Genomic DNA, 22,403 nt, shown 5'->3' with positions numbered 1-22,403 from the left:
AAAAGGTGAAAGAGCATTTTTTAAAAAGTCCCAGGCCAATAAAGTGATTCTGATTGGCTCAAATTTTCCGGAAACCATTCAAGATTCTTTTATGTGACTTTGCAAGTGCAATGTATGCATTTCAAATCCTTTTGCAGCTTTACTGCTAATAGTCCATGGTACCTTACCTCACCACCACCCCTCTCAACTCCTGCACTGTTGCTAAATTATCAGACTGTTTATCTGACTTCCAGTACTGGATGAGCAGAAATTTCCTCTAATTAAAACATTCGAAAGACTGAGGCAATTGTTGTCGGTCCCCGCTCTAAACACTGCTCCCCAGCTACCGACTCCATCCCGCTCCCTGGCAACTGTCTGAGGCTAAACCAAACTGTTCGTAATCTTGTTATCATATTTCACTATTTTCTGACGACATATTCGTGCCATCACTACTGGCGCCTATTTCTACGTCTAACTGCCAGTCTTGGCCCTTGCCTCAGCTCATCATCTGCTGAAACTCTCATTCATACCTTTGCTACCTCTAGATTTGACTATTCCAACAAGTTCCGAGCTGGTCTCCCACATTCTCCCCTCCGTAAACTTGAGGTCATCCAAAACTCTGCTGCCCATGTCCTAACTCATACCAAATCCCATTCACTATCACCCCCTGTGCTCGCTGAGCTACATCGAGTCCCGGTCAAGCAATGTCTTAATTTTAAAATTCTCATCCTTGTTTTGAGTATCTGAGGAGTCACGAATGATGCTGAACATTGTGCAATCATCAGCGAACAACCCCACTTCTGACTTTATGATTGAAGGAAGGTAATTGATGAAGCAGCTGAAGATGGTTGCACCTAGGACACTACCCTGAGGAACTCCTGCAGTGATCTCCTGGAGCTGAGATGATTGACCTTCAATAACTACAACCATTTTTCTTTGCCCTAGGTACGACTCCAACCAGCAGAGAGTTTTCCCTGATTCCCATTGACTCCAGTTTTGCTAGGGCTCCTTGATGCCATACTCGGTCAAATGCTGCCTTGGTGTCGAGGGCATTCTCTCTCACCTCACCTCTTGAGCTCAGCTCTTTTGTCCATGTTTGAACCAAGGCTGTAATGAGGTCTGGAGCTGAGTAGCCCTGAGGGAACCCAAACTGAGCATCACTGAGCAGGTTATTGCTAAGCAAGTGCTGCTTGATAGCACTGTCGACGACACCTTCCATCACTTTACTGATGGTTGAGAGTAGACACATGCGGCGGTAATTGGCTGGGTTGGACTTGTCCTACCTTTTGTGTACAGGACATACCTGGGCCATTTTCCACATTACCGGGTAGATGCCAGTATTGCAGCTGTACTGGAACAGCTTGGCTAGGGGCGCGACAAGGTCGGGAGCACAGTTCTTTAGTATTATTGGCGGAATGTTGTCAGGGCCCATAGCCTTTGCAGTATCCGATGCTTTCAGTCATTTCTTGATATCACGCAGAGTGAATCAAATTGGCTGAAGTCTGGCATCTGCGATGTTGGGGACTTCAGGAGGAGGCCGTGATGGATCATCCACTAGGCACTTCTGGCTGAAGATTATTGCAAATGCTTCAGCCTTATGCTTTGTACTGATGTGCTGGGATTCCCCCATCATTGAGGGTGGGGATATTTGTGGAGCCGCCTCCTCCAGTTAGTTGTTTAATTGTCCACCACCATTTACGACTGGATGTAGCAGGATTGCAAAGCTTAGATCTGATCCATTCGTTATGGGATTGCTTAGCTCTGTCTATCGCATGCTGCTGGGCATGCAAGTAGTCCTGGGTTATAGCTTCACCAGGTTGACACCTCATTTTTAGGTGTGCCTGGTGCTGCTCCTGGCATGCCCTCCTGCATTCTTCATTGAACCAGGGTTGGTGCCCCGGCTTGATGGTAATGGTAGAGTGGGTATATGCCCGGCCATGAATATAAGAACATAAGAAATAGGAGCAGGAGCAGGCCATTCAGCCCCTCAAGCCTGCCCCGCCATTCAATAAGATCATGGCTGATCTGTCCCTGGCCTCAACTCCTCTTTCGGGTCTGCTCCGCCTAACCCTCGACTCCCCGAGATTTCAAAAATCTATCTACCCCCTCCTTAAATACATTCAGTGACCTAGCCTCCTCAACTCTCTGGGGTCGAGAATTCCTGAGATTCACTACCCTCTGAGAGAAGAAATTCCTTTGCATCTCAGTTTTAAATGTGTGCCCCCTTATTCTGTAACTACGTCCCCTAGTTCGAGATTCCCCCACTAGTGGAAACATCTTCTCAACATCTACCCTGTCGAGCCCCCTCAGAATCAAATATGTTTCTATATGATCACCTCTCATTCTTCTAAACTCCAGTGAATAAAGGCCTAACCTGTTTAGCCGTTCTTGATAAGACAACCCCTTCATCCCAGGAATCAGCCTAGTGAACCTTTTCTGAACTGCCTCCAATGCTAGTATATCCTTCTTTAAATACGGGGACCAAAACTATACACAGTACTCCAGGTGTGGCCTCAACAACACCCTGTACAGTTGTAACAAGACTTCCCTATTTTTAAACTCTAACCCCCTGGCAATAAAGACCAAAATTACATTTGCCTTCCTAATTGCTTGCTGCACCTGCATGCTAACCTTTTGTGTTTCATGCACAGGAACACCCAGATCCCTCTGTACTGCAGTATTTTGTAGTCTTTTTCCATCTAAATAATAATCTGCCTTTTTATTCTTCCTACCAAAGCGGATTACCTCACACTTTCCCACATTGAACACCATCTGCCAAGTTTTTGCCCACTCACTTAACCTATCTATATCCCTTTGCAGATTCTTTGTGTCCTCATCACAACATGTTTTTGTATCGTCAGCAAATTTGGATACACGACACTCTATCTCTTCCTCTAAGTCATTCATTTTGATAATAAGTAGTTGAGGCCCTAGGACCAATCCTTGTGGCACCCCACTAGTTACGGCTTTCCAACCTCAAAAAGACCCATTAATCCCAACTCTCTGCCATTTATGTGTTAGCCAGTCCTCAATCTATGCCAACACATTACCCCCAATACCCTGAGCTCTTATTTTGTGCAGTAACCTTTTATGTGGCACCTTGTCAAACGCCTTGTGAAAATCCAAATACAGAACATCTACTGGTTCCCCTTTATCCACTCTGCTTGTTATATCCTCAAAGAACTCTAACAAATTTGTCAAACATGATTTCCCTTTCATAAAACCATGTTGACTATCTGATTGCATTTTGATTTTCTAAATGTCCTGCTATTTCTTCCTTAATAATGGACTCTAGCATTTTCCCAATGACTGATGTTCAGCTATCTGGTCTGTCGTTTCCTGCTTTCAGTCTCCCCCCTTTCTTGAATAGGGGTGTCGCATTAGCGGTTTTCCAATCGCTAATACCCTACCGGAATCCAGTGAGTTTTGTATATTCTGACCAATGCCTCCACTATCTCTGCAGCCACTTCTTTTAAAACCCTTGGATGCAGGCCATCAGGTCCTGGCGACTTGTCTGCCTTTAGTCCCATCAGTTTGTCCAGCACCTTTTCCCTCATGATAGAGATTTTTACAAGTTCCTCCTTCCCATTTACACCTTTTTTCTTTTGGGCCTCCTTATCTCGAGAGACAATGGATACGCGCCTGGAGGTGGTCAGTGGTTTGTGAAGCAGCGCCTGGAGTGGCTATAAAGGCCAATTCTGGAGTGACAGGCTCTTCCACAGGTGCTGCAGAGAAATTTGTTTGTTGGGGCTGTTGCACAGTTGGCTCTCCCCTTGCGCCTCTGTCTTTTTTCCTGCCAACTACTAAGTCTCTTCGACTCGCCACAATTTAGCCCTGTCTTTATGGCTGCCCGCCTTGCTCATCTATTATTGTTGGGATGTTTATAGTGTCCTCCACCATGAAGACCGATGCAAAATATTGGTTTAAATTATCTGCCATTTCCCTGTTCCCTGTTATTAATTCCCCAGTCTCATCCTCTAAAGGTCCCACACTTACTTTAGCTACTCTCTTCCTTTTAATATACCCGTAGAAACTCTTACTGTTTGTTTTTATATTTCTCGCCAATTTACTCTCATAATCAATTTTCTCCCTCTTTATTTTCTTTTCATCATCCGCTGCTTGTTTCTAAAAAAATTCCCAATTTTCTGGCCTACCACTCATTTTTGCCACATTGTACGCCTTTGTTTTTGATTTGATACTCTCCCTAACTTCCTTTGTTATCCACGGGGCCTTCATCATTCTCTTCGAGTCCTTCCTTCTGACTGGAATAAATGTTTGCTAAGTGTTATGAAATATCTGCTTAAAAGTCTGCCATTACTCATCTACTGACTTCCCCTGTAGTCGATCTTCCCAGCCCGCTTTAGACAACTCTTTCTTCGTACCTCTGTAATTGCCTTTGTTTAAGTTGAAGACACTGGTTTGAGACCTGAGTTGCTCACCCTCAAACTGAATTTGAAATTCTACCATGTTATGATCGCTTCCTCCTTAAGGATCCTTAACTACGAGATCTCTTATTAATCCTACCTCATTACACAATACCAAATCTAAAATAGCCTGTTCCCTGGTAAGTTCTGCAACGTATTGCTCTAAGTAACAATCCCTGAGGCACTCTACAAATTCGTCTTCCATGCTACCCTTGCCAATTTGATTTGTCCAGTCTATATGCAGATTAAAATCACCCATGCTAATTGCAGTGCCCTTCTTACACGCCTCCATTATTTCCTGATTAATAGCTTGTCCTGCAGAGAGGTTGCTCTTCGGGGGCCTATAGACCACTCCCACCCGTGATTTCTTTCCCTTGCTATTCCTTATTTCCACCCAAACTGATTCTACATCACAATCTATTACACCTATATCATCACTCACAACTGCACTGATCCCTTCCTTTAATAACAAAGCTACCCCACCTCCTTTTCCTTTCTGCCTATTCTTCCAGAACATCAAATATCCTTGAACATTAAGATTCCAGTCCTAGTCATCCTGCAACCACGTCCCAGTGATAGTTATCAAATCATATTCATTTATTTCTATCTGTGCCGTCAGCTCACCTATCTTGTTACAAATGCTATGTGCATTCAGATAAACAACCTTTAGCTTTGACTTTTTACCATTTTTACCTACTCTGGTTCTAATTTCTGCTGTACTCTTGTGCTTGTATTCTCTAGTCCCTTCCTGTCACTCTCTGATTAATGTATGCTCCTTCACTATCCTGCACCTCTGCTCCCTCATTACTTTACGACTTTTTAAACTTCCTTTCAATTGACTCCTTCCCCCCACTATTTAGTTTAAAGCTTTATCTACAACCCTAGTTATACGATTCACCAGGACACTGGTCCCAGCATGGTTCAAGTGAAGCCCATCCCAACGGAACAGCTGTCTCTTTTCCCAGTACTGATGCCAGTGTCCCATGAATCGGAACCCATTTCTCCCACACCAATCTTTGAGCTATACATTTACCTCTCTAATCTTATTTACCCTATGCCAATTTGCATGTGGCTCAGGTAGTAATCCGGAGATAATTACTTTTGTGGTTCTGCTTTTTAATTTGGCCCCGAGCTGCTCACTGTCCCTCAGTAGAACCCAGAGCCTCTTTCCTAGTCCAACCTATGTGGACCACGACAACTGGACCTTTTCCTTTCCACTCCAAGTTCCTCTCCAGCCCAGAAGAGATGTCCTTAACCTTGGCACCAGGTAGGCAACACAGCCTTCGGGACTCTCTATCTTTGCTGCAGAGAACAGTATCTACTCCCCTAACTAACTATGCTATCCCCTACTCCAACTACATGAGGTTACAGATTGTAGTTGAGTACAATTCTGCTGCTGCTGATGGCCCACAGCACCTCATGGATTCCCAGTTTTGCATTGCCAGATCTGTTCGCAATCTATCCCATTTAGCACTGTGGTAGTGCCACAGTAGTCCTCGAGGCGGCCAACATCCCCAGCTTATACACACTACTGAGTCAGCGGCGCTTTAGATGGCTTGGCCATGTGAGCCGCATGGAAGATGGCAGGATCCCCAAAGACACATTGTACAGCGAGCTCGCCACTGGTATCAGACCCACCGGCCGTCCATGTCTCCGCTTCAAAGATGTCTGCAAACGCGACATGAAGTCCTGTGACATTGATCACAAGTCATGGGAGTCAGTTGCCAGCGTTCGCCAGAGCTGGCGGGCAGTCATAAAGGCGGGGCTAAAGTGTGGCGAGTCGAAGAGACTTAGCAGTTGGCAGGAAAAAAGACAGAGGTGCAAGGGGAGAGCCAACTGTGTGACAGCCCTGACAAACAAATTTTTCTGCAGCACCTGTGGAAGAGCCTGTCACTCTAGAATTGGCCTTTATAGCCACTCCAGGCGCTGCTCCACACACCACTGACCACCTCCAGGCGCTTACCCATCGTCTCTCGAGACAAGGAGGCCAAAGAAGTGCCACACAACACAATGGAGGGTATCCTTGATGTGAAGACGGGACTTTGTCTCCACAAGGACTGTGCGGTGGTCGCTCCTACCAATACTGTCATGGAAAAATGCATCTGCTGCAGGCAGATTGGTGAGGATGAGGTCAAGTATATTTTTCCCTCTTGTTAGTTCCGTCACCACCTGCCGCAGACCCAGTCTAGCAGTGATGTCCATTAGGACTCGGACAGCTCGCTCAGTAGCGGTGCTACGGAGCGACTCTTTGTGATGGACATTGAAGTCCCCCATCCAGAGTACATTCTGCGCCTTTGTCACCCTCTTCGCAGTCTGACATACTAAGGATCAGCAAATCCTTTTGTGTTGGGCTGTACGACGTGAAGCCCACGGACAGCACGGCTTCCCAGTCCTTCCTGTCATCTACCACGGAGATCTTGGATGACAGCATGAGGAAGAGACTGGACAAACCGCTAACTCTGGATGAGCTGACAAACACCGTCAGATCCTTCGAGGTGAGTAAAACTCCTGGAAGCTGCGGCTTACCGATTGAGTTGTATTCAGCTCTGTGGGACTGGGTCGGCCCAGACCTGCTGGAAGTATATGAGAGTATGCTTCTGGCCAGCAGCATGTCAGAATCCATGAGGAAAAGCATCATCACCCTCATCTACAAGTGGAAGGGGGAGAGGGCGGAAATCAGAAATTGGAGGCCCATCTCCCTGCTCAATGTTGACTACAAGACTCTGTCCAAAGTTATCCCCAGTCGGGTCAGGTCTGCTCTGGAGTCAGTGATTCGCCCTGACCAGACCTGCACTGTACCTGGCAGGAAGATCTCTGATAGTCTTGCGCACTTGGGGATACAATCGCCTATGTACGGGACAGGAGGGTGGACACCTGCCTCATCAGCTTGGTCCAGGAGAAGGCTTTTGACAGGATATCACACACCTACATGATGGACGTGTTCTCCAAAATGGGGTTTGGGGAGGGAATCTGCAATTGGATCAAACTGCTGTACACAAACATCAGTCGCGCAGTTTCGATCAATGGATGGGAATCAGAAAGTTTCCCGATCCAATCTGGAGTCAGACAGGGCTGTCCTCTCTCCCCTGTCTTGTTTGTTTGCTGTATCAAACCTTTTGCTGAGTCCATTAGGAAGGATGCGGGCATAAGAGGGGTGACAATTCCAGGCAGCAGAGGCACTCAGATAAAAACCTCCCTGTACATGGACGACGTCGCCATCTTCTGCTCGGATCCACTGTCCGTTCGCAGACTGATGAGCATCTGCGACCATTTCGAACTGGCCTCGGGAGCCAAAGTTAACTGTGGCAGGAGTGAGGTCATGTTCTTTGGGAACTAGGCCGACCGATCCTTTGTCGCTTCACTGTCAGGTCAGACGACCTGAAGGTGCTGGGGATATGGTTCGGAAGGGCCGGGGTGTGCGCCAAAATCTGCTGTTTGCTGTACGTGGCGCAGGTCTGGTGCAGACCCCACTCCCACTCCTGCGCCGTGGCGGTCACTGGAGCCATTTTCTGCTTTATCTGGAGATCCAAAATGGACCAGGTCCAGAGAGACACGATGTTCAAACCTCTGGATAAGGGTGGGAAAAATGCACCCGACGTCACCCTCATCCTGATGACCACCTTCGTGTGCAGCTGCATCAAGCTGTGCGTAGATCCCCAGTACGCAAACACCAAGTGTCACTACGTGCTGAGGTTCTATCTGTCCCTGGTGTTGTGAAGGATGGGCCTGGTCACATTGCCGCGGAACTCTCCATCCAGTTGGACTGTGCCGTACCACCTATCCTTCGTGGGAAAGTTTCTGCGGGAAAACACCTTTGACCACCAATCCATCAGGCAGTGGTCTGCACGGAATGTCCGCAAGGCCCTACGGGAAAAGGAGACGCTGGATCCTGTCGGATGGTTCCCCGAGCAGACTGCCAAAGTTATTTGGCAGAATGCCTCATCACCACAACTTTCAAACAAGCACCAAAATGTAGCTTGGCTGGTGGTGAGAAGGGCCCTCCCCGTCAGATCCTTTCTGCATGCCCGAAGTCTCTCCCCCTCCGCACGCTGCCCTCGAGGTGGCTGTGGTGGGGAAGAGACAGTTGCCCACCTCCTTCTGGAATGTGTCTTTGCAAAGCAGGTATGGAAAGAGATGCAGTGGTTTTTGTCGAGGTTCATCCCAAGCAGCTCTGTAACACAGGAGTCTGTGCTCTACGGGCTGTTCCCAGGGACGCACACCAATATAAACATCAACTACTGCTGGAGGACTATCAATTCGGTGAAAGACGCTCTTTGGTCTGCCTGAAACTTGGTCTTCCAGCACAAAGAGTTGTCCACGACAGGGTGTTGCAGACTGGCACATTCCAAGGTCTAGGACTACGTGCTGAGGGACTCACTAAAGTTTGGGGCAGCCGCAGCAAAGCCTCAATGGGGAAAGACCACTGTGTAAGGTCCCCCCCACCAAAGTGAACTGAGGGGCTGTACCCACGGGAAACCCCTCAGGCTGTATACACCAAATATGGGTTTGCTGTAAAATGTACATGGCATGGAAAATGAAATGGAAGGGTTGTGAGGCAGCTCACTCCTGTATCGAAGAAAACTGATTTCCTTTGCACTTTTTGGAATGTCAACTTGATGCTGTTTTGAACTATTTTGTAATGCATTTTTTACAGATTTTTATGAATAAAGTATATTTTTGGGGGGAAAAAAGCCAGCCCACAAAATGGAGAGGCACAGGGTTTATTTTTTCCTACTTTTTGGGGAGAGAAATGAGATCATCTGTATGTTCACTTGCTGGGCTGAATTTTCTTTTCCCGCTGCCAGGAGTGGCAGCAGGTGAAGAAAATAGCGGCCCGCACGCACGGGCCACCTGCCACCATGTCGCCGCAATCTAGCGCGCGGCAACTCATTTAAATATGCAGAGCGGTCCAGCCCTCTCTCCCCCCCCCCCCCCCCCACCAAAATCATGTGGCGAGGCCGGTCTCTGCGATGCCGTGAAGGGTGTCAGCTGCCTCTGCGCAGGTGCTGCCGCCATTTTTAAAGGGCTGCCAGACTTGCACAGTTGAACACCATACCCAGCCCCCCACCACTACACTGTAAAGAAGTTTCTGACCCATGCCCCTGCAATACATTGAAGATTTGACACTTCTCTCCCCCACCCCCAACTGCAGAAAGTGCAGAAGTCACCCCTCCCCCCTCCGCCACCACCACCCCCACCCCCCCCCCCCCCCGCCCACACTAGGAATGCAGAGTTGACCCTGTTTCCCTCTCCTCCCCCGCCCCCCCATCCACCACCCCAGCCCCACTTCACTAAGAATCCGAAGTTTCCCCCATTCCCTACCTCGGTGACGGCAGCTTTCCCTGGACAGGTAGATCCCGGACAGCCAGTAAGATGGCAGTGAATGGTAATTAAATTTATTCATTTCCTTTATTTAAATATTTAAAGTTGGGTCCCGTCGCCAAGCTGCGGTGGGTTGGTGGGGAGGGGGTCTGCCATAAAGCTTTGGCAATCCCGGTGTTGGTCCACTGCCGCTGCGATATTCTGGCCCGCTACTCCCCCCCATCCCCGCCCCGGAGCCCGACATTGGGAGCTCAACAAAATCCCGTCCGATGTGTATGAAATAAAGCAGCTTAACACCACCTCCCCCGCCTCCACTGTGAATACTTCAACCCCTGACCCACGACCACTTCTCGAAACCCCCCAGTATGTCTTCTGTCCCTCCCTCTCCTGATCTCTCCCTCCTTCCTTCCTACTTCCTGGCTGTGGCTTCCAGAACAGGCCATCCCATCCAACAGCAAGTCAGCCTCTAAAATAGACTGCTGGCCAGGAAATGGGAAAAAAAATCCAAATGAGGGCCTGCAGTTAATTTTCAAGCATTTCCGAGTTCTCCAGCTATTACAACTCTTGACCCCTGCTCCTTCCTTGCCTCACCATAAATATCGGGGCCGTGATACCAAGTTCAGAACTCAAAAGGGATTCTAGTTTTACACCCTAGGGTTACGTTACCATATTATGAGATAGTTGGTTGTAGGGGCACACTCCTGAATGTATGGTGTTTAGACTGTTGATAGGAATGACTAACATTACTGTCATCATCATCATTCTTCCTGTTTCTTAGAGGCGATTAAGGCAGTAACTAATTGACACCATCCAGTTCTGTTTTGGGCTTTTTCCTCTGGCTGATGTGCAAGTACTATTCAACAGCATCCAGTTATTGTGTTCCATAGAGTTCCTGTTGATCGGCCTCTAGCTCTTTTCCCTCATGGCTTCCATTTCCCTGTGTGCTTGGCAATACTTAGGTCAGGAATTCTGAGAATGTGACCAGTGTGGGTCCACATTCTGTTCTGAACTGTCACAGTCAATGGTGGCATCTGCGCTCTCTGAAATACACTTTCATTTGTTACTTTGTTAAACACCAGTGTACCTGAGAGAACATGGCAGGCAAATTCAAAACTTGTACCACAGTCAGGAAAATTGAGAACCCCTCTTACTGGTGCCTGTCCCCTCTATTCTCATCCTTCCTCCACCACCACCACCACCCCCCTCCCATTCCAAGTCCTGCTGCTGTTGCCTCCCTAAACCCCACCCACACACCTTCCCAGACTAAATAACTCCCCTGAGCCTTGAGGTCAGAGGCTCTTCTCTCTGTGTCCTTTGACACTCAACACCATATGGAAATTCTTCAGTGCTTTTAAAATCAATATTGTAATAGCCGGGAACTAGATATTTAACTATGCAAAGGTGGAGTGAACTTTGGGATTCAAAGTCATGTTGAGTCAGGTCCTGGCGGAGGAAGGGAATTGTTGAAATGGTTTTCCAGCAGGGAAAACCTACATATCTAAAAGGCATATTTAGTAGTATTTAATTGAAATAATGCATGATTTCTTCTTTGTAAGCAAATAAATATGCAGTTATATTTTAAATACTATTGGTTTCCATAAGCCACTGCTCAGAAACTCCTTGAAGATTCCCCCACTATCCATGTGCTAAGAACAGTACCCAGCACCCAACATTTGAGAGTAGCTCAGAATTCAGTTACAGTGGGGAAAACTGCAACAATGAATGCTAGAGTGCTCATGCCAGAGACGGTGAGCATTTGTTGGAAAGGTTTTCTTGGAGTAACTGTGGAATTTTGGATTATTATTTAAAATAAGTACTGCTGACTGTATTTTAAATAAAACATATTTTTCCACAGCTGGCGAAATTATTTTTACTGCTGCTTAATTTTAATTAGCACGTTTAGTGAATTGGTCACACCACAGATTAGGATTGCTGAGGGAGAAAGGGAATGGGTGACCAAAAGGCAGAGAAAGAGCAGGAAGGCAGCGCAGGAGTCCCCTGCGGTCATCTCCCTCCACAACAAGTATACCGTTTTGGATACTGTTGGGGGAGATGGCTCACCAGGGGAAGGCAGCAGTAGCCAGGTCCATGGCACCGTGGCTGGCTCTGCTGTTCAGAAGGGCGGGAAAAAGAGTGGAAGGGCTATAGTCGTAGGGGATTCGATTGTAAGGGGAGTAGATAGGCGGTTCTGTGGTCGAAAACGAGGCTCCCGAATGGTATGTTGCCTCCCAGGTGCACGGGTCAGGGATGTCTCAGATCGGCTGCAGAACATTCTAAAGGGGGAGGGTGAACAGCCAGTTGTCATTGTGCACATAGGCACTAATGATATAGGTAAAAAAACGGGATGAGGTCCTACAAGCAGAGTTTAGGGAGCTAGGAGCCAAGTTAAAAAGTAGGACCTCAGAGGTAGTAATCTCAGGATTACTACCAGTGCCACGTGATAGTCAGAGTAAAAATGAAAGAATAGTCAGGATGAATGCGTGGCTTGAGAGATGGTGCAGGAAGGAGGGGTTCAGATTTTTGGGACATTGGGACCGGTTCTGGGGGAGGTGAGACTATTACAAATTGGACGGTCTACACCTGGGCCGGACTGGAACCAATGTCCTTGGAGGTGCTTTTGCTAACGCTGTTGGGGAGGGTTTAAACTAATGTGGCAGGGGGATGGGAACCAATTGAGGTCAGTTGACAGTAAGGAGGTAGTAACAAAAGCCTGTAAGGAACTAGATAATGAAGTCAGTGTGACTAAGGGGAAGAACAGGCAGGGAGCAGATGATGAATATAAAGGGACTGGTGGTCTGAGGTGCATTTGTTTTAATGCAAGAAGTGTAGTAGGTAAGGCAGATGAACTTAGGGCTTGGATTAGTACCTGGGAGTATGATGTTATTGCTATTACTGAGACTTGGTTGAGGGAAGGGCATGATTGGCAACTAAATATCCCAGGATATCGATGCTTCAGGCGGGATAGAGAGGGAGGTAAAAGGGGTGGAGGAGTTGCATTACTGGTCAAAGAGGATATCACAGCTGTGCTGAAGGAGGGCACTATGGAGGACTCGAGCAGTGAGGCAATATGGGCAGAACTCAGAAATAGGAAGGGTGCGGTAACAATGTTGGGGCTGTACTACAGGCCTCCCAACAGCGAGCGTGAGATAGAGGTACAAATATGTAAACAGATTATGGAAAGATGTAGGAGCAACAGGGTGGTGGTGATAGGAGATTTTAATTTTCCCAACATTGACTGGGATTCGCTTAGTGTTAGAGGTCCAGATGGAGCAGAATTTGTAAGGAGCATCCAGGAAGGTTTTCTAGAGCAGTATGTAAATAGTCCAACTCGGGAAGGGGCCATACTGGACCTGGTGTTGGGGAATGAGCCCGGCCAGGTTGTTGAAGTTTCAGTAGGGGACTACTTTGGGAATAGTGATCACAATTCCGTAAGCTTTAAAATACTCATGGACAAAGACGAGAGTGGTCCTAAAGGAAGAGTGCTAAATTGGGGGAAGGCCAACTATACCAAAATTCGGCAGGAGCTGGGAAATGTAGATTGGGAGCAGCTGTTTGAAGGTAAATCCACATGTGATATGTGGGAGGCTTTTAAAGAGAGGTTGATTAGCGTTCAGGAGAGACACGTTCCTGTGAAAATGAGGGATAGAAATGGAAAGATTAGGGAACCATGGATGACAGGTGAAATTGTGAGACTAGCTAAGAGGAAAAAGGAAGCATACATAAGGTGTAGGCGGCTGATGAAAGACGAAGCTTTGAAAGAATATCGGGAATGTAGGACCAATCTGAAACGAGGAATTAAGAGGGCTAAAAGGGGTCATGAAATATCTTTAGCAAACAGGGTTAAGGAAAATCCCAAAGCCTTTTATTCATATATAAGGAGAAAGAGGGTAACTAGAGAAAGGATTGGCCCACTAAAGGACAAAGGAGGAATGTTATGCTTGGACTCAGAGAAAATGGGTGAGATTCTAAACGAGTACTTTGCATCGGTATTCACCGAGGAGAGGGACATGACGGATGTTGAGGTTAGGAACAGATGTTTGATTACTCTAGGTCAAGTCGGCATAAGGAGGGAGGAAGTGTTGGGTATTCTAAAGGGCATTAAGGTGGACAAGTCCCCAGGTCCGGATGGGATCTATCCCAGGTTACTGAGGGAAGCGAGAGAGGAAATAGCTGGGGCCTTAACAGATATCTTTGCAGCATCCTTAAACACGGGTGAGGTCCCGGAGGACTGGAGAATTGCTAATGTTGTCCCCTTGTTTAAGAAGGGTAGCAGGGATAATCCAGGTAATTATAGACCGGTGAGCCTGACGTCAGTGGTAGGGAAGCTGCTGGAGAAGATACTGAGGGATAGGATCTATTCCCATTTGGAAGAAAATGGGCTCATCAGTGATAGGCAACATGGTTTTGTGCAGGGAAGGTCATGTCTTACCAACTTAATAGAATTCTTTGAGGAAGTGACAAAGTTGATTGATGAGGGAAGGGCTGTCGATGTCATATACATGGACTTCAGTAAGGCGTTTGATAAGGTTCCCCATTGCAGGCTGATGGAGAAAGTGAAGGCGCTTGGGGTCCAAGGTGTACTAGCTAGATGGATAAAGAACTGGCTGGGCAACAGGAGACAGAGAGTAGCAGTAGAGGGGAGTTTCTCAAAATGGAGACGTGTGACCAGTGGTGTTCCACAGGGATCCGTGCTGGGACCACTGTTGTTTGTGATATACATTAATGATTTGGAGGAAAGTATAGGTGGACTGATTAGCAAGTTTGCAGACGACACTAAGATTGGTGGAGTAGCAGATAGTGAAGGGGACTGTCAGAGAATACAGCAGAATATAGATAGATTAGAGAGTTGGGCAGAGAAATGGCAGATGGAGTTCAATCAGGGCAAATGCGAGGTGATGCATTTTGGAAGATCCAATTCAAGAGTGAACTATACAGTAAATGGAAAAGTCCTGGGGAAAATTGATGTCCAGAGAGATTTGGGTGTTCAGGTCCACTGTTCCCTGAAGGTGGCAACGCAGGTAAATAGAGTGGTCAAGAAGGCATACGGCATGCTTTCCTTCATCGGACGGGGCATTGAGTACAAGAGTTGGCAGGTCATGTTACAGTTGTATAGGACTTTGGTTCGGCCACATTTGGAATACTGCGTGCAGTTCTGGTCGCCACATTATCAAAAGGATGTGGATGCTTTGGAGAGGGTGCAGAGGAGGTTCACCAGGATGTTGCCTGGTATGGAGGGCGCTAGCTATGAAGAGAGGTTGAGTAGATTAGGATTATTTTCATTAGAAAGACGGAGGTTGAGGGGGGACCTGATTGAGGTGTACAAAATCATGAGAGGTATAGACAGGGTGGACAGCAAGAGGCTTTTTCCCAGAGTAGGGGTTTCAATTACTAGAGGACACGAGTTCAAGGTGAAAGGGGAAATGTTTAGGGGGGATAAGCGTGGAAAGTTCTTTACGCAGAGGGTGGTGGGCACCTGGAACGCGTTGCCAGCGGAGGTGGTAGACGCGGGCACGATGGAGTCTTTTAAGATGTATCTAGACAGATACATGAATGGGCAGGAAGAAAAGAGATACAGAACCTTAGAAAACAGGCGACATGTTTAGAGAGAGGATCTGGATCGGCGCAGGCTTGGAGGGCCGAAGGGCCTGTTCCTGTGCTGTAATTATCTTTGTTCTTTGTAGAAAATTGTGTGGAGCTAGAGCCCAATTTTGTTTTCCTTGGAACAGAAGAGGCTGAGGGGTGACTTAATAGAGGTGTACAAAATTATGAGCGGCCTAGATAGAGTAGACAAGAAGGACCTGTTTGCCCTAGCGGAGAGGTCAATTACCAAGGGGCAGATTTAAAGTGATTGGTAGAAGGATTAGAGAGAACATGAGGAAAAACTTTTTCACCCAGAGGGTGGTGGGTGTCTGGAATTCACTGCCAGGAATGGTGATGGAGGTAGAAACCCTCAGTTCTTTTATAAGGTACCTGGACATGCACCTGAAGGCAAGGCTATGGACCAGGTGCTGGAAGGTGGGATTAGATTGGACAGCTAGTTTTTTTTCAGCCAGCACGGACACGATGGGCTGAATGGCCTCCTGTGCTTTAATGTTTCTATGGTTCTAATTTCTCAATATCCATTCCAGACTTCCTTCTGTCTTGCTTCGACTGCCCCCTCGACCCCACCCCCCCTCCCCCTCTCCCCCCCCCCCCCCCCCCCCACCAAAAAACCCTTTGCACAGACAGGAGCATGTTCTTGTCAGATTGTCTCTTAACTATTCTTGGCATATGGTTAGCATGCCACAATCCTGTGCAGTTGTAATGTGGGAATGCTGTTGCTGCCTTTGGAGGGTTAAAACTAATATAAAAGTCAAGAACTTTCATTCCACCGAAGACTGCCCTTCCATTTTTCTAACTCACTCAGCCCCATAATCAGCTGCAGTTTGAATACCCTTAAGTGTACTGCTGGTCAGATTTTCCACACTTTATGAACCTTTAAATGAAGAAAGTCCTCCTGATATCTGATTAAAATTTGTTTTTCACTAGTTTGTTGACCTCTAGTCTTCATATCTTTGTTTTAAAATAATATTGAGGATTTACCTTTCTCTGAACTATTTAATTTTTAAACTAACAGTCTTTTCTACCAACAGTACTGAGTTTTTTGAATTAAAAAAAACCTTTCCTCTTAAAGTCGATGATTTGGTAGAGATCATTCATAAATTAAGAACAACAATGCAACATTTATAACCACAAAATGACTAGCACACCAGTGTACACACTGGAATGTGAGGAAATAATGTAGTCCTGTTTTGTCACCTCGGTATGTTACAGATTAATCAAGGTTATCCAAAAGTCTGGTGTCCATTAACTACAACTCATTGCTCATCTCTTACCAGGCAAACAGTTTAAAGATTAAGTCCTATTCACTTTCAAAAGGCAGTTGATGAAGTGGTAAGGTACTCACCCTATTCCCCTGTGGCATTTGGGTAGCTACTTCTGTGCCTAAAACCGGTAGTTTTAAACATTATAGAGTTGGTTCAGAGTGACGGAACCCAGGTTCACATATGCATGTTAGTTGTACTGTCTAGGAAAGGTGTTCTCCTACTTCCCCTATAAGGGGGTGGGGGGGTGGTGGTGCGAGGTTGGAGAAAGGAAGACTAAAGGAATGCTTCCCTTGGCTTGTTCTCATGCACCTTAAATTTATCATTTGAATGCTGGAGTCAGTGTCCAGGATTGGAAAGTATACCGATCCCTGCTCATATCAATGACAGACATCCAGAAGTGCATGTTTTCCATCCCTGAGATCCTTTGTGATGGTCTCCAAAGGGGGCTTCTTTACATTCTTGGACGGGAAATTTCAGAGCAAATTTTTATCCTTGTCATTAAATAATCGCCTAGGCAGAGTGCATATTGGAAATTCAGGCAAGGAGCATCATTGGCTGTAACAGAGGCTGCCTGATTTTCCTTCCATTTAAATTTAGTGGACATAAATTCAGACGGGCTCCCTTAAACAGGGAGCAGTCCTCCCCAGCAAGGAGATTATTTAATGGCCAGGTGGAAAAGTGAAAAATCTGTTTCATAATTATTTTGAAAGAGAACTTTCAGGCTGTTCTTAACCCCATCTCCGAGGCAGTAATGTTTAATTTGAAATGACTTGCAATTTTTTACTGAATTATATTGTCTCCAAAATATGCATGCGATTTTAAAAATTTTGAAATGTAGCTGATGGAAAAGAATTATAACATTTTCCAGTTTGAAATGTCCATTTCTTTGAAGACTTGTTTATTTTAGTGCTAAGGAAATACAATTTCAGGGCAATGGTGATCGAGCAGGGGAGTGGGACTGACTGGATTGCTCCACGGAGATCCGGCCTGGATTTGACAGGCGTAATGACTGCCTCCTATGCCGTATATGACTATGACTCTATTAAGGCTGTAGGTAATGTAGTTGTCATGCGTTTGACTTAGAAAAACATCCCAAAGCACTTCACTGAAATATAATGAGACAAAATTCAACACTACAGCAGTGGAGATATTGGGAAGGGTGACTCAAACCTGGGTCAAAGAGGTGCGTTTTAAGAAGTGTGTTAAAGGAGGAGAAGATGATAGAAAAGCATAAAAGTGTAGGGAGGAAATTCCAGAGCTCGGAACCTAGCTGAAGGCATCGACACCAATGATGTGGTGAAAATACAAATAACAGTACCTTTAACATGAGAATGAATCTTCCTGTGTTTCTGGAGAAGAAAGCTTTAAATTTTATATCACATTTGCTGAATTTGCTTATAATAGTCCATTCAGTCCATTAAGTGATATTGATCCACACTTGGATCATTTCCACCTATCTCTTACCTTTGTGCTCAACTCAACTGAATTGTTCCACTCTGTTAAATCAGACATTGTCCATTCATTTTTAAATACTACTATTGAATAGGCATTCATTGTACAGTGTGATATGTTTCCTAATTTACTATTTTAAGACCCTGATTGTATTATTTTTGAGACGCTCAAAATCAACCAAAATTCAGAATAAACAACTATCTTTAGTTTCTGAACCAATAAAAAATGCACACTCACCTTCTGTCCACGTTAGCCAGTATTTGAATGTATCGTAGCTGAAACACTCAGTAAACTGGTCTATGTTCCAAACTGAGTACTTTGTAGTAAACATGCATTGACACATACTGTGTTAGCACCTTTTTCCTGTTGCATATCCGAAGAATATATGCATTCAACATAAAATTGGTAAATGTTTCAGCCGAGACTGAAACTGATCCTAATTACTTAAATTGTTTTGTTGATTCAAAACCCAAATAGCATCAGTATGGTGTAATAATTGTCCAAACAGCATATAGAATTATTTGTGCCTACAGCAGCATGGGGGTATACATTAGGAACTGTATGCTTCCCTATGTAGTTAATTTGCCTTAATACAGCTTTGACTGTTTATATGACAAAGGCAGCAATGGGAAAGAAATATTATGTGTGTTTCATTGAAAATGCAAATGACCAAAGAATTAATTACCTTAAAATTCTATGCTAACCTAAACCAAACAGATTTTAATATACATGGTGTTATCCATTGTTTTGTTTGTATTAATAATTAATACTAGAAAATCGCTCAGATAAGTAACCATAAGAGTTCAAAATCATAAAATGTGGTGGTCATCCTGCTCTGTCCCCAACTAATCTAAAAATGACCCGCTGAGTAGCTCCAAGGGTGTCTTGGTGTAAGCAAGCCATTTGCTGCACAGATTGAGATTTTCATTCAAGGAGATACAGAAGAAAATGGAAGTCGCTGCGGGAGCAGGAGGCTTTCTTGTGTCAGCAGGAAGCATTTTTTACTTCTTCACTCTATTCAGTTGCAGACTCCAAGAACAGTAGCTGGGTTACAGCCAGTGTTCATCGTCGGATTGTCAATCACTGTCCCTTAACATTTGTGAGAGTAGATGTCTTTATTCAAAGACAGCTGGGCAAACCAGAGATACAGACCAGTGGTAAGCAATTTGCTTGGACTGCACAAAACAAACAAGGGCAGGACATAGAAGCCAGCCCTTCACATAAGAATATAATGGGTTATGGCGACCTTTTGCCACTCCATTCAATTCCATTCTCTCTTACACAAAAAGCTTCAGTCCCTGTTGTCAATTTACTTTAATTAGTGGCGTGATGCAGATAAGAAAATGAACCTCAGTTATGTTCCAGCTATAACGATGGACCTGAACTTAAGTACAGAAGTATTAGTTCTTAAATGACTAGGAAGTAAATGAAGTCTACCATTTGTGGAAAGGCAAAAGGAGTACATCCCTAACAATATCCAAGATATGGCATTCTCATAAGACTGATGAGATTTGAAAGAGTCAAAAGCTCCTTAGTAAATAAAAGCTAGTGCACTCTGAAGTGTCTGAAAGAGAAACAGGTCCCAAAGAAAGAGATCAGAGTATAAATAAACCTCCAAAGGGTTCAAAGTAAATATGACACTACATTCCAAGATTAGAATGTCTAAACATTTCAAAAGCTGCAGAAGACTGCACAGATGAAGCACTTTGTTAGCAGTTAAGTATTCTGAATTATAATTAGAAGAGATTTTTTTCAGATTTCTCCAAATTTAAGCAGAACTTTCTGAGAAATAAATAAAATAGTCTTACAATATAAATGTTCTTAATTTTGTTTCCACTTTTCTCTCCTTTTCTGCCCCCTTTTCCTTAAGGCACTGAGGTTTTCTGTGACATGAGTCATTAAGTCCTTCGGAAACTCACCCAAGTGCCCATTGTACATGAATGAGCGTTGGCATCACTTGTTAGTCCAAATCTGCCCTAGCCTAATATTGCAATATTGTGTGTCTCTCCCATCCCACCCCACCGTCATCAAATCCATTATCCATGCTTTTGTCACCTTTAGACTTTGTTACTGTCACTTTCTTTGTCAATCTGTATCCACCACATTCCATAATTCTATCTTATCCTTAACCTGTTCTCTCCCAGCACCAACTTACAATGTCTGCCTGATCTCCGGTTGCAATCAATTTAAAATCCTCATCCTCAAATTCTTGCATGGCTCACTGTCCTCAAGTTTTAAGTCCTCGTTGGTCCTCCAACCGTGGCCTTCTGTGTTTCCCTGGCCCCCCAATCCACCCCTCTTCCTCCCACCATAAATAGCAGAGCTTTCAGCCGTTTCAACAACAGTCCCTCAAACCCAACCACCAAACTCTACTCTCTCCACCTTCTAAAGCCCTCTTAGAAACTACCTTTTCAACTAAGGTTTTATTCATTTTTAACTCTCTCATCATACCTTGATATCTGTTTCTTTTTCTTTGTTCCCTCTCTAATACATCTTGGGGCATTTTTCCATGCTAGAAGGGCACTTTTATTGTTGACATCCGTACACGCATTCTTGCAGAGAATTTTAGAATGGTTCCAGCACAGAAGGAGGGCATTCAGTCCGTCGGCTCTCTGCAAGAGCAATTTAGCTAGTCCCTTTCCCCTTGGCCCTTTCATTTTTTCTTTCTTCAGGCGCTTATCCAATTCCCTTTTGAAAGCCACGATTGAATCTGCCTCCACCACACTCTCAGGCAGTGCACTCCAGATCCTGACCACTCGCAGCATAAAAAGGTTTTTCTTCACGTTGCATTTGGTTCTTTTGCCAATCATCTTAAATCTATGTCCTCTGGTTCGCGACCCTTCCGCCAACGGGAACAGTTTCTCTCTATAAACTCTGTCTAGTTCCCTCATGATTTTGATGACCGCTACCAAATCTCCTCTCAACCTTCTTTGAGGACAACACCCCAATCTTCTCCAATCTATCCAATTGAATTCCCTCATCCCGGGAACCATTCTCTTAAATCTTTTCTTTTCTGCACCCTCACTAAAGCCTTCAAATCCTTCCTGATGCGGTGCCCAGAATTGGACACAAAACTTTAGTTGAGGCCGAAACAGTGTTTTATAAAGGTACATCATAGCTTCCTCGCTATTGTATTCTATGCCTCTATTTATATATAAAGCCCAGGATCCCATATGCCTTTTTAACCACTTTTTCAACCTCCCCTGCCACCTTCAATAATGCGTGCATATATAACCCAGGACTCTGTTCCTGCACCCGCTGCAAGTGTCATTCGTTAGTAATCAGCAGCAGGAATCCTGACTGATTCTTTTCCATTTACTCTTGAATTTAAGGCCACTGAAGCCAATTGTAGCACCGTCAAGCGTCAGCCTGCTAAGATTAAATAGCTCAGCGCAGACCAATAATCCATGCTGGAGACTTCTGATCTTTGCTTCATTGGGCAGTTATTTTGCCCACTTGGCCATAGAAGAATTCTGAATAATGTGAATAACCTTTTCAGCCCCATATTTCTGTATGAGGTATTCAAATAGGGCAATATCCTCACGTAAAAATGCATGGATCAGAACAAGGCTATATTTTATGAAACGTGGGAAGTTAAGCTTGATTTATATTGTCTGTTGTGGAATGATAAACCTGAATGTACTTGGAGAAATTGGAACCTGCATTTTTCTTTGCCTTTATAAGTTCCTCAGTATTTTCTAAACTGTCAAATATTGAAACATAATTAATAACTAATTGGATCAGACCTGCATGAAATATAATCACAGTGTATCAGAACTAAAAGAATGGTCTTCCTAATATTTGGTGCCATGGTCAGCTTCTCTATGTTCAGTCAAGCCCTGTTGAGAAGACTTTCCCAAACCAAATATACATTGTCCCTCCCTTTGCTCATTTGTTTTTCTATCCATGTGGTATGCAAAATAGAAGCCATTGGTGTGCTGATTTTGATCGATTTCTATCAGGCCCAAAGCTAAGATTGTTCTGACAGTTACAAAATTTCAGAGGAGCTTCCGTATTTCTGTATTTTGTCTTCCCTCCCTTGCATTTAATTTTAGAAAGCTGATCCCGAAAATAAAATTAGAACTAGCCTCGGGGGCAATTTTGAATAGCGCCCATTAAAATTTTTGAAGTCATCACTTTACTGCTCTTTTCAGAGTTTTGTTTGAAACGTCTATGTTCTATTAATGGATGTTTAAAATAACTGGAAAGGAAAATAGACACTAACTAATGAACAAGTACATGTAACCACCTGAATAAATAAGCTACTCCACTGGCATTATTAGTGTAATTTTAAAAGAAAATGCCACAAGAAGTAGTCAGAATTTTGATCAACAAGTGTTAATGAATGAAACTGTGTCCA

At 44.8% G+C, this 22,403-nt stretch overlaps 1 protein-coding gene across 1 annotated transcript in view; it reads left to right on the top strand.

The window, feature by feature from the left end:
• Positions 1-22,403, top strand: part of ascc3 (activating signal cointegrator 1 complex subunit 3) — a 740,670-nt gene that overhangs the window by 646,630 nt on the left and 71,637 nt on the right. The gene's annotated exons all lie outside the window — the stretch shown is intronic.

Source organism: Heterodontus francisci, chromosome 3, assembly GCF_036365525.1.
Source record: "Heterodontus francisci isolate sHetFra1 chromosome 3, sHetFra1.hap1, whole genome shotgun sequence".
Lineage (NCBI taxonomy): Eukaryota > Metazoa > Chordata > Chondrichthyes > Heterodontiformes > Heterodontidae > Heterodontus > Heterodontus francisci.
This window is presented reverse-complemented; position numbering and strand designations above follow the sequence as displayed.